Source organism: Vulpes vulpes, chromosome 12 (assembly GCF_048418805.1).
Source record: "Vulpes vulpes isolate BD-2025 chromosome 12, VulVul3, whole genome shotgun sequence".
Taxonomy (NCBI): domain Eukaryota; kingdom Metazoa; phylum Chordata; class Mammalia; order Carnivora; family Canidae; genus Vulpes; species Vulpes vulpes.
The window spans coordinates 54,975,454-54,987,552 of NC_132791.1; positions in this window are offsets into that span (position 1 = coordinate 54,975,454).

Sequence of the window (12,099 nt, forward strand, 5' to 3'; positions counted from 1 at the left end):
GTCAGAAGCTAGAAATGATATTCCCTGAACTAAAACCAACATGTCAACAAGGCTCCATGCTTTCTAGTGGCTCTAAGGAAGCCCACCTTTTCCAGCTTCTGAAGGTCACCTACTATATTCCTTGACTCCTGACCTCTCCAATCATCTTCAAATCAGCAACTGGAATATTTTGACCTCTGCTTTCCTAATCAAATCTCCTCTGACTTCGACAAAGACTCTTCTGCTTCCTTCTTTTACACTTAAAGACCATTGTGATTACATTGGATCCACATAGATAATCTGGGATAATCTCCCCATTTCAAGGTCAGCTGATTAGCAAACTTAATGTCATTCACAATCTTAATCTTCCTCTTCTATGTAACCTAACACGTTCATAGGCCCTGGGGATGAGGATGTAGACATTGGGTGTTTGTATATATATATTATTTTGTCTACCACACACTCTCTCTCTTAAACCATTACAAATTAAAATTAATTTTTTAAAATAAAAAATAAGTCTAGGATGATAAAAATGTTCTAGAATGGAACAGTGGTGATGGTGCATATCCTTGTGAATATGCTAGAAAACAACTGAATTGTATACTTTAAAATGGTGGATTTTATGGCATATAGATTATATCACAATAAAAAATTTATGTATACATATCCTGTGGGCTTACTATATGCTGGTCAAATGCTTGATCACTAAAAATAATCTTAGTGGAGTGGCGCTTGGGTGGCTCAGTCAGTTAAGCATCTGACTCTTGATTTCAGCTCAGGTCATGATCTCAGGTTTGTGAGGTTGAGCCCTGTGTTGGGCTCTGTGCTGGATGTGGAATTTGCTTAAGATTCTCCCTTTCCCTCTCCCTCTGCCCCTACGTACTGTCCCTGCTTAAAAAAAAATCTTAGTAGAAAGAAAAAGTATATATATATATACATATACATATATATATATGTCTACAACAAAGTCTTGGTTGACTATATGGGTTCTATCCACTTTGTTTTACTTTTCTGTAAACAGGAAATATCACTCACAGTCACTCCTCCCCAACTTCATCCAATTCAATTTTCTCCTCAGTGGGAAAAAGTTAATGAATCCAGACATATCAATTTCAAGAAAGATTAAAGAAGAGATAGATAAGCAATAAAATAGGGTATATTGACCCAGAAGTGGACCCTGAACTTTATGATCAACTAATATTCGATAAAGGAGGAAAGACTATCCATTGGAAAAAAGACAGTCTCCTCAATAAATGGTGCTGGGAAAATTGGACAGCCACATGCAGAAGAATGAAACTAGACCACTCTCTTTCACCATACACAAAGATAAACTCAAAATGGATGAAAGACCTAAATGTGAGACAAGATTCCATCAAAATCCTAGAGGAGAACACAGGCAACACCCTTTTTGAACTCAGTCACAGTAACTTCTTGCAAGATACATCCACGAAAGCAAAAGAAACAAAAGCAAAAATGAACTATTGGGACTTAATCAGGATAAAAAGCTTTTGCACAGCAAAGGATACAGTCAACAAAACTCAAAGAACCTGCAGAATGGGAGAAGATATTTGCAAATGACGTATCAGATAAAGGGCTAGTTTCCAAGATCTTTATAGAACTTATTAAACTCAACAGCAAAGAAACAAACAATCCAATCATGAAATGGGCAAAAGACATGAAGAGAAATCTCACAAAGGAAGACATAGACATGGCCAACAAGCACATGAGAAAATGCTCTGCATCACTTGCCATCAGGGAAATACAAATCAAAACCACAATGAGATACCACCTCACACCAGTGAGAATGGGGAAAATTAACAAGTCAGGAAACCACAAACGTTGGAGAGGATGCGGAGAAAAGGGAACCCTCTTACCCTGTTGGTGGGAATGTGAACTGGTGCAGCCACTCTGGAAAACTGTGTGGAGGTTCCTCAAAGAGTTAAAAATAGACCTGCCCTACATCCCAGCAATTGCACTGTTGGGGATTTACCCCAAAGATTCAGATGCAATGAAACGCTGAGACACCTGCACCCCAATGTTTATAGCAACAATGTCCACAATAGCCAAACTGTGGAAGGAGCCTCGGTGTCCATTGAAAGATGAATGGATAAAGAAGCTGTGGTTTATGTATACAATGGAATATTAGCCATTAGAAACGACAAATACCCACCATTTGCTTCAACGTGGATGGAACTGGAGGGTATTATGCTGAGTGAAGTGAGTCAGTTGGAGAAGGACAAACATTGTATGTTCTCATTCATTTGGGGAATATAAATAATAGTGAAAGGGAATATAAGGGAAGGGAGAAGAAATGAGTGGGAAATATCAGAAAGGGAGACAGAACATAAAGACTCCTAACTCTGGGAAATGAACTAGGGGTGGTGGAAGCGGAGGAGGGGGGGGGTGGGGGTGAATGAGTGACGGGCACTGAGGGGGGCACTTGACGGGATGAGCACTGGGTGTTATTCTGTATGTTGGTAATTGCACACCAATAAAAAATAAATTTATTATAAAAAATAAAATAGGGTATATTGGAGCTTTAAAGATGTTTTAAGATAACTGAGGCTTTCAGCCCCAAGAGCACCGTAAGTCACACTCCAGCAGATCTTATTGGGCTCTAGCAGAATTTAGAATAATCCCCAAGTAAATGGAGTGCGTGCTTAAAAAAGTCCTGGGAAGGGGACACCTGGGTGGCTCAGCGGTTGGGTGTCTGCCTTCAACTCATGGCATGATTGTGGAGTCCCAGGATGGAGTCCCACACTGGGCTCCCTGCATGGAGCCTGCTTCTCCCTCTGCCTGTGTCTCTCCCTCTTTCTCTCTGTGTCTCTCATGAATAAATAAATAAAATCTAAAAAAAAAAGTCCTGGGAAGGTACAAATAGATAGATGTTTAAATGGTATATGTTAGTAAATATCTGAAGGAGGAAATAGAGGTGATGACAAATCAGCTGCAGTGCCCCCCAGAATAAGTAAGTAAAGGTCCCCCATGACCGAAGAGAATCCTAGGCAGGTTTTTATTTTTTGTTTTATTTATTCATTTATTTTTTAATTTAAATTCATTTTGCCTATATATAGTATAACATCCAGTGCACATCATTTCATATGCCCTCCTTAGTGCCCGTCATCCAGGTCGGTTTTAATGACAATTATGAAGAAAATAAAAGAAGAAAAGAGCTCCAGGGGTCCTTTATGTGAAACCACAGGCTTAAACCACATAGAATCAACCAAGTAAGCCTTATTCTGACAACACGGCCTCAGTAGAGGAGGGAGTGGTAAGGCTCCCAGGGCACAGAGCCTAGAGCACAGGGCACAGCCATTATGTGGACCAGTGGTTTGGAAAGCTTCTCTGTGCTATACATCTGAAAAATCGATGTATAGAATATGTGTGAATGTTGCAGCAAGCCTTCCCAGCTTTACTTCTCAAACATCAACTTGGTTAGAAGTGAGAAGATATTAGAAATAGGGAGGGTGGAGATGGAGAAGGTGCAGTGTCAGGTAATAACGAAAACTGAACCCTTGAACTGGTGTTCATGTCTGGGAATACCGTAATATAACAACTAACTAGTTACCCTGGCTGTCTCCTTTATCTCTCTACTCACCTTAGGGGAAATTCAAAACTTATGTTGACAAAAATGGTATTTGTATCTATTAAAACTATTTTTATTCAGTCTGAAAAGTGCCTTTATTCTTCAGGAAAAATCTCACAACATTTATTAATCCTCCCACAGTGCTGTCATAAAAGACAAACCTGAGATGAACTTTTTTTTTTTTTTTTTTTTTTTGCTTTTGAGTTTGCATTTAAAAGAATATGATGCTGGAAGAGAGGTTTCAAGAATTTACAATGAACTCACTGAGTTATTTATTGCTGAACTTTTCCTTCACTCTCACCAAGGGAACACATTTATTATATTTTCTTCCTCTGTGCATTTACATTTCTGAGAAGTCTCCAGAAATGCAAGGAAATGGGGAATCGGTACACTTACTCCGCAGCCAGGGAGACTCTTCATTTTTTAATAGCTCATAATACCAGTGGGATGGCTGAATCAAATAAATTTCTTGGCCAGAGACTGTGTCAGTCTAGCTTGATTTTTTAAACTGTAATCAATCCATTTCTATGCTGCTCTTACAGCTGGATGTAGTTTATATTTCAAAGTCTCTGAAAACACAGGTTACAAATTTTCTGGTTTTAGATGAGGTGGGAAAAACTTTTGATGTTTTTGAAGTGAAAATTACCCATCAAAGTAGAGTTAAGCATGTGCACCAGAAAAAAAAAAAAATCCTAGTTCCATACTGGAAAAAAAAGAAGGAAAACAAAAATCAAAGACCTGTAATTCAGCGAATGAATTTTATTAATTTTGGCCTTTCCTAGTAATATTATCCTGATCTCTCATGGGCTCTAAAAGATGTTAAGACAATCAAACCAAAATTATCAGTAGGTTTATTATCCAAGCCATAACTTATCCAAAACAAATTATGAAACCTCAGATTGATTTTGCATTAAAAATATTTTTGTATTATTAACCTCAAAATTCTCCCTCCTTCTCCCCCTTTCTGTCTCTCTCTCTCTCTCTCTCTCTCTCTCTCTCTCTCTCTCACACACACACACACACACACACACACACAGTATCAATTGGTTAGCCTTTATGTATTCCAACAAAGCTTAATGCAGTAAAATTCTATCCTAGGACAATTTGCTTTCCCACAGATTCGAAGGACGGTGTGAAATATAGAATTCATTTCTTTTCCAAGCTTAAGCAGTTGGGTTCCAATGCAATTAGCCTAAGGTATATAAACTCTCAGGAAAAGTAAACAAATAATCACTTCCTCAAATAGGTTATCTAAAGCAGGGTTTCTCAAGCTTGGCATCATTGACACCTGGGGCCAGATAATGCAATGTTGCGGCTGTTCTGTACACTGTAGGATATTTAGCAGCATCTCTGGCCTCTACCCACTAGATGCCACTGTCACTCCTCCTCCAATTGTGATAACCAAAAATGCCTCCAGACATTTCCATGAATTCCCAGAGGAGTAAAACCATCTCTAGTTGAGAAACATTGAATGAAAGTAATTGAGGGGCACCTGGGTGGCTCAGTGGTTGAGTGTCTGCCTTTGGCTCAGGGCATGATCCTGGGGTCCTGGGATTGAGTCCTGCATCAGGCTCCCCAAGGGGAGCCTGCTTCTCCCTCTGCCTATGTCTCTGCCTCTCTCTCTGCATCTCTCATGAATAAATACATAAAATCTTAAAAAAAAAAAAGAAAGTAATTGAGATTTTTGGATACTAGTTTCGGATCATCAGCTCTACTGCTCTTCTTTTATCTCTATGAATTGGGCGTGCATTCTTCTGTAAAGTAGTTTATGTAAAATATGGACATTATGCAAAATGGGTTACTAGACTTATGCAAAGTCCTATTCCTCACCCAACTGCAATTTCACAGAACCAACACCTTCTAGATTGATGGTCAAATTGCTTCACTCACATTGTTCAGTAGTTCTTTTTTTTTTTCACTTAAACTTTTTCATAAAAATTAGAGAGGGAGACAAACCATGAGAGACTCTTGGTTCTGGGAAACAAAGTGTTGCAGAAGTGGAGGAGGGGGGCATAGGGTGCCTGGGTGATGGGCCCTAAGGAGGGCACTTGATGGGATGAGCACTGGTTGTTATACTATATGTTGACAAATTGATTTTGAATAAAATATTAAACAAGCAAATAAACAAAAATAAACCATGATGATCAAGCCAGTATTTCTCCCTGTGTTGTCAACTGGGAAACCTGCAGACCCCTTGCAAATCACACCTTGCATTATCTCTTGGGTCAATACTACCTCACTTGCCTTGTTCTGTGGGCCTTCCAAATCCTCTCAATTCAGTAGTATAATCACATTTTCTTGAGAGACACTTTCTCAGTAAAAGGTGCCTTAGTCATATGCTTTGTTGCAGTTTAACTTTGCTTGGCTGGGCCTTTAAAAAAAATCTTTCTTTCATTCTTGAGGGATGTGTGTATGTGTGTGTACACTAAAACTGCAAAAAGAAGTTTTTAAATAATCTCCAGTCTCCCAAAGCCTTAAAACAACCTTTTTTTTAAAAAAAAATTTTTTTAACTACTTTATTCCAGTTTTATTAAGATATAATTGACATATAATAGACATTGTATTATTTTAAGGTGTCCAGTATATGACTATATTGCAAAATTATCACCACAATAAATTTAGTTACCATCATTACTTCATTGCGATACCAAAAAAAAAAAGAGAGAAAGGAAATTTTTTTTTTTTATGTGATGAGAACTCCCAAGATTTACTCTCATCATCCCTCCTACTTGCATCTGGAAGTATATAACTTTTGACCACCTTGATCCAATTCCTTCCCCTCTTCCCTCTACCTTCTGCAACCACAAATCTTACTATGTTTTTTCTTCTCTCTTTTTTTCAGATTCTACATTATAAGTGAGATCATACAGTGTTTGTCTTTCTCAATCTGACTTGTCATTTAGCATAATGCCCTCAAGGTCCATTCTATAACCACAAATGGCACGATTTCTTTTCTTTTCTTTTTTGGCTGAATAATATTTCATTGTGTATATATACCACACTTTTTTTAATCCATCCATTCATCCATCAATGGATACTTAAGGTTGTTTCTGGGTGTTCTCTATTGTGAATAATGCTGCAATGACAATGCAGATGCATATATTTCTTTGAGACAGTTTCTTTTCTTTTCTTTTTTTAAGATTTTATTTATTTATTCATGAGAGACAGAGAGAGAGAGGCAGAGACACAGGCAGAAGGAGAAGCAGGCTCCCTGTGGGGAGCCCGATGCAGGACTCCAACCTGGGACTCCGGGATCACGCCCTGGGCTGAAGGCAGGCGCTAAACCACTGAGCCACCCAGGGATACTTGAGACAGTTTATTTTCTTAACAGTATCCTTTGCTGTGCAGAAACTTTTAAATTTGATGTAGTCCTGCTTATTTACTTTTGTTGTTGTGGCCTTCTCCTATGGAGTCAAGTCCAAAAAATCATTGCAAGACCAATGTCAAGGAGCTTATCCTCTATGTGTTTTTATAGGAGTTCTATGGTTTCAGGCCTTCACTCAACACTTTAATCCTTATACCTCTTATATCTGCTACTACTGTATTTTTAAAATTTTCTTAACCACTTAGTGGTCCCTGTTACTATAATCTTCTGTTACAGGTTAATAATTCTATTAAACTTTTTCTATTTAATTACTGTGTGGTCTCTGTCTACTGACTAGACCCTAACTGATACAAACTACCACCATTTGACTTTATAAATACTTTGCCATCCCATTATTTTAGTTTCAAAAAAGCAGGGTGCTAGGGCACCAGACTGGCTCAGTTGATAGACCATGCAACTTTTTATCTCTGAGTTATAAGTTCAAACCCCAAGGTAGGTGTAGAGATGACTTAAAAATAAAATCTTAAAAAAAAAGCAGGGTACTGATTTAGAACAGGATGAATCAATAACTCCCATATCAGCTTTGGCTTTGCCAAAGGAGACCACATTTTCATGCTACAGCAGTGTGACCAGTCAGAACCTCATTTGAAAGAGACAGTGGTCTTTAGAAAACAAACAGAGATCCTGGGTATCAGTCAAAGCAGTGAGTGTTTGCAGTATCACATATATTAAAACCAAAAAAATATACTTTATTAGAAGGAGTAGGCTAAAAGTACTAGCAGCCCAACTTATACTAAATTAAGCATATAAAGGAATTTATTAGAACGATATTGGGATTTGTATTAGAATCAAAGGAAGGGATACAGAAACTCATGCAGCTCCAAGGGTCTTAGCAATTGGAACCAGAAACTCGATATTTCTAAAGTACTCTTTTTTTCCTCTATCATTCTTTTCAAACCATCTGTAATTTTTGTGGATGTCTGCTTGTCTTCAACCTCTCCCACAGCAAACAGACTTTTGCTCCATGGCAGGGGGAAAAATGAATGCTGGAAATTCTGGTTTTCTACATCCTCACAGCGCAAAACCAAGAAGAGAAAAAGTCTCTCTACTCTATTGGATCTGGTTAGAAGAATCCCTAAGAAGGTCTCTGATTGTCTCCACTTGGGCCACATTCTCCACCCGGACCAATCATGGGCTTGGAGAAATTGGAGCCTAAGATTGCCTCAGCCTGTGTCATGTGTCCATTCCATGATCAGGAAGTTCTGGGTCTGTTACAGTGATGAATGGAAGGCAAACTTGTTGCTTAGATATTCTAAGGATTCTCCCAATGAAATGACTAAAAAGCTACATAATAAGCTTTTTTCTTTTCTTTTTTTTTAAGATTCATTTCTTTATTTGAGAAAGAGAGAGACAGACACACAGTAAGCAAGCTGGGGGAGGAGAGAGGGAGAGGAAGAAGCAGATTCTCTGCTGAACAAGAAGCTCAACTCTGGGCTCGATCTCATGAGCCTGAGATCATGACCTGCACCAAAATCAAGAGCTGGTCACTTAACTGACAGCCGCCCAGGTAGCCCTAAATAATATGCTATTAGTAATACATAAACGACCATCATGTTAAATAGTTGCTGAGATGGCAAGAAAGTAAAGAATCCACAGAAGTAAAAAACAAAGTGAAAGGGAATCCTGAGAGTGGTTTAGTCTAAAAGACTGTCCAATGCTGGTTACTGAGAGCTTCTCTCATGATTGCTACAGCAAGTACGAGAGATAAGATATGTTTTTATTGTAAGGTTTTAAACTCATGGCTGCCTTACTGTTGATGTTTCATTAAAGACTAAAGCGACCTTGTCTTAACAAGAGCTAGCCCTCCAAGATCCTGGAGACCTTGCTTTTAACATGCACACACATTCCTCAGAGACGTAAGTTATCTCTAACCCCCACCAACTAAAAAGTGTATAATCAGTTACTCCTCATGATCCCAGTGCAGCATTTTCTGCTAACAGATCCTGTCCATGTGCTGTAATAAAATATCATTTTACACACACACACACACACACACACACACACACACAGTGTTAAAAAAAATGTGACCTGAAAATATGAGCAAGGAACAAAAGTCTGTAAAAATGATCTAGCAGACTTGAGAAAGAGTCAAATAGAACTTCATGTCAGAGACTGTCTGCCTAGATTTTGTTCCCGAAAGACATAGAATGACCTTAAGCTACCACTCGGACATGCCACTGATCATCTCTGGGGACTGTGAACTGAGACTTTGGGCCTGTGATAAAATTGCCTTCTGTGCTCTAAGTGATCCCCTTTCAGCTTCATTTATTTACTCATTCTACAAATATGCCACCACCAGGTTGTGTGTGCCCTGAAGGAGGTCAGAGCATAATATGTACTCGGGTTCACAATCAGATCACAACAATGCTGGGTGACAGGTGCTATAGCAGAAGAGGGCACAAGGGGTGAGAGGAGTTCAAGAGGAAATTCCTATATCTAGCTGGGTAACTAGGAGTAGTTTCAAATTGTGGTCTGAAGCCAGACAGTTGAGATCGGGCATCTTGGGCAGTGGGGAGAACATGTGCAACAATAGCATGTACAATGGGCACCTAGGAAGGAGTGTGGTACATTTGGAGAATTTCCAGAGGTTCAGTATTCTTGACTCACAGGGAGAGAAGGATTCAGGGGGCAATCAACAGGGACCAGGCCCCAAAGACCTTGTCTGCCATGCTTAAGAGCTGAGATTATATTCTGCAGGGTAGGGGAGGGGTGTTATAGGATTTTAATTTGGGCAGTGACAGGACACTCAGGACTGTGTAGCAGCTTATCCAGACCAGAGGTAGCAAAGGCCTAAACCGGGCAGTGGGAGCCAGGGGGATGAATCTGAGATACTTAGCAGGTCAGAACACCATTATTACTGAGAAAGTACAATAAAAGAGAGAGGCAGGGTTTTTGGGTAAATGGGTGTAGATAAAGTTTGAATAAATATTGTCTCAAGAAAATGAAAGGTAAATGTAAGTTATAAGAATATAATTTTAAAACTATAGGAAACCTGTAGCAAAAAATCCCAAGGAGGAAAAAAAATGGCCTGAATTTATCAGCTGAGCATAAAGAAATGTTATTGGACAAAAGTAGAAAGGGCTGGCTTTCAGAAAGGCTCAGGGCTGGTGAAATGAGCCAAAGAGAGGAGGAAGAGGATTTTCTTAGTTTCCTGGTGCCATAAAATGCAGCTGGGATGGATGCCCAGGATCCTAACTTAGCAGTTTTAGCCTCCTCTAGAGACAGAACTTCTGCTGCTTCTTACTTCACCAATGAGACCAAGGAAAGTTTTTGGTATTTTACATAGAGTGATTATTTCTCCAAAGGAAAAATTAAATCTTACTTTATCCTGTCAGGCTTATAAATGTTTTAGTTAAAACATCAAGACAATCAAATGTGCATAGGTTACTCTCACCTGCATTTAATGCTGCCACTAACCAACTTGCTAGCTGGCTTTGCTTCTTGCTAAGCATGGAGTGTCCTCAGAACACATACACTGGCATATGTGCTTTCCAAAGGGAAGGTGGGAAAAAGAACAATATCCAATCATTGCTGGGCTTGTTAAAACTTGTCATTCTGCTGTCTCATTCTGTGTCTGACTTGACCCACGAACCATGAAGCTGAGTCCTTTTTTTTTTTTTTTAATTTTTTTTAATTTTTATTTATTTATGATAGTCACAGAGAGAGAGAGAGAGAGAGAGAGAGAGAGAGAGAGAGAGGCAGAGACACAGGCAGAGGGAGAAGCAGGCTCCATGCACCGGGAGGCCGACGTGGGATTCGATCCCCAGTCTCCAGGATCGCGCCCTGGGCCAAAGGCAGGCGCTAAACCGCTGCGCCACCCAGGGATCCCCTGAAGCTGAGTCCTATTTTTATATTCTTTGCCTCTGCTACTGCTCATGTCTGCAAGCCTGACTTGCACCCAACTTTTCTGCTCAGTGGCTTCTCCTCACCACACGGTACACCTTTCAGCTGTATTGCTCTTATAACCTGAGTGAATTCAAAGGCTCCACGTTGCCCAATGTCAGCATGCTGTCACATTCAAAGAACTGATTAATCAGAAGCAATTAAAATTCATTTGAAACCTTGCTTATGTCTCTCAAAGAACATTGAGGGAGATCCAATTCAAAATTCACAGGAGCACTTTTTAAACTAGCCATTTTCCCATTCTTTTCATTCTCTCTCTCTCTTTTTTTTTTCTAGCAGCTTGACAGTTGCTTCCATGCCATTAGTTTCCTGTCAGATTCCTGGTCCTAACTTATGACTTGTTTCTGCATAGTAGGATTAGGGTGGGGTGGTGGGGGTGGTGGGGGGGAGGGACATGCCAGATGTTCCTTAGTGGGCTGGGGTGGGAGATGCTATTGGTTTTGGTTACACTGTTCTTGAACTTTTAACACTGTATTGTAATTATTTATATTCTTGTCTCTATCACCTAGATCAGCAGGCCTCCACAGAAGTATCCTAGCCCACAGATGTGTTAGAGTCAGGCTAGAGGAAGGGCTGGGGTTATAACTATTGCTCAGGGAATGTGTTTAACTCTCAATCTCTGCCAAACTCTCAGTCTCTGCCAAAGCCTGGAGGGAGTGACCATAAAGATCTGGATGTATTAAGACAGTAAAATCCTAGACAGTAAAATGGTAGGAAAGCCACTATATTAATTTCTATTCTTTACCTGCAGAAGGAATGAATAAACTCATTTTCACACTGTAGATTAGGATTTACTTAAATGTGTTAAGCTCCAGTGGTTATAAGTCTTAGTCACAAGTTAGTTGCTTTCAACTTGAAGTTATTAACACAAATTTTGTGATTCACATATTCCTAAAAGGAATACATGTGGTAGGAAGAAAGAAGACAAAAAGCAATTCTAAATTCATCTGATGGATGTAGTTGTTGGGAATTTTTTTCCAGGAGAAAAAAAAATGAGTCTCACATTATCAGTTCAGATCTCATGATGCTGGATTTGCTTGAAACTCAGTATGATATTTGCTGCTAAAATTTTTATATAACTCTGTATTGATTCTGTACTAAAGGATATAGAAAACTGGTTTTAGGCAAATAGTGTGTGCTGGACTGTTTTTCTTTTTTTAACTTTGCCTTGTCATATATTATTGCCAAACTCCTCGTGCTTATGTGGCTCATAAGATTTTGCATTTCTGGATAGCATTCCATCTGA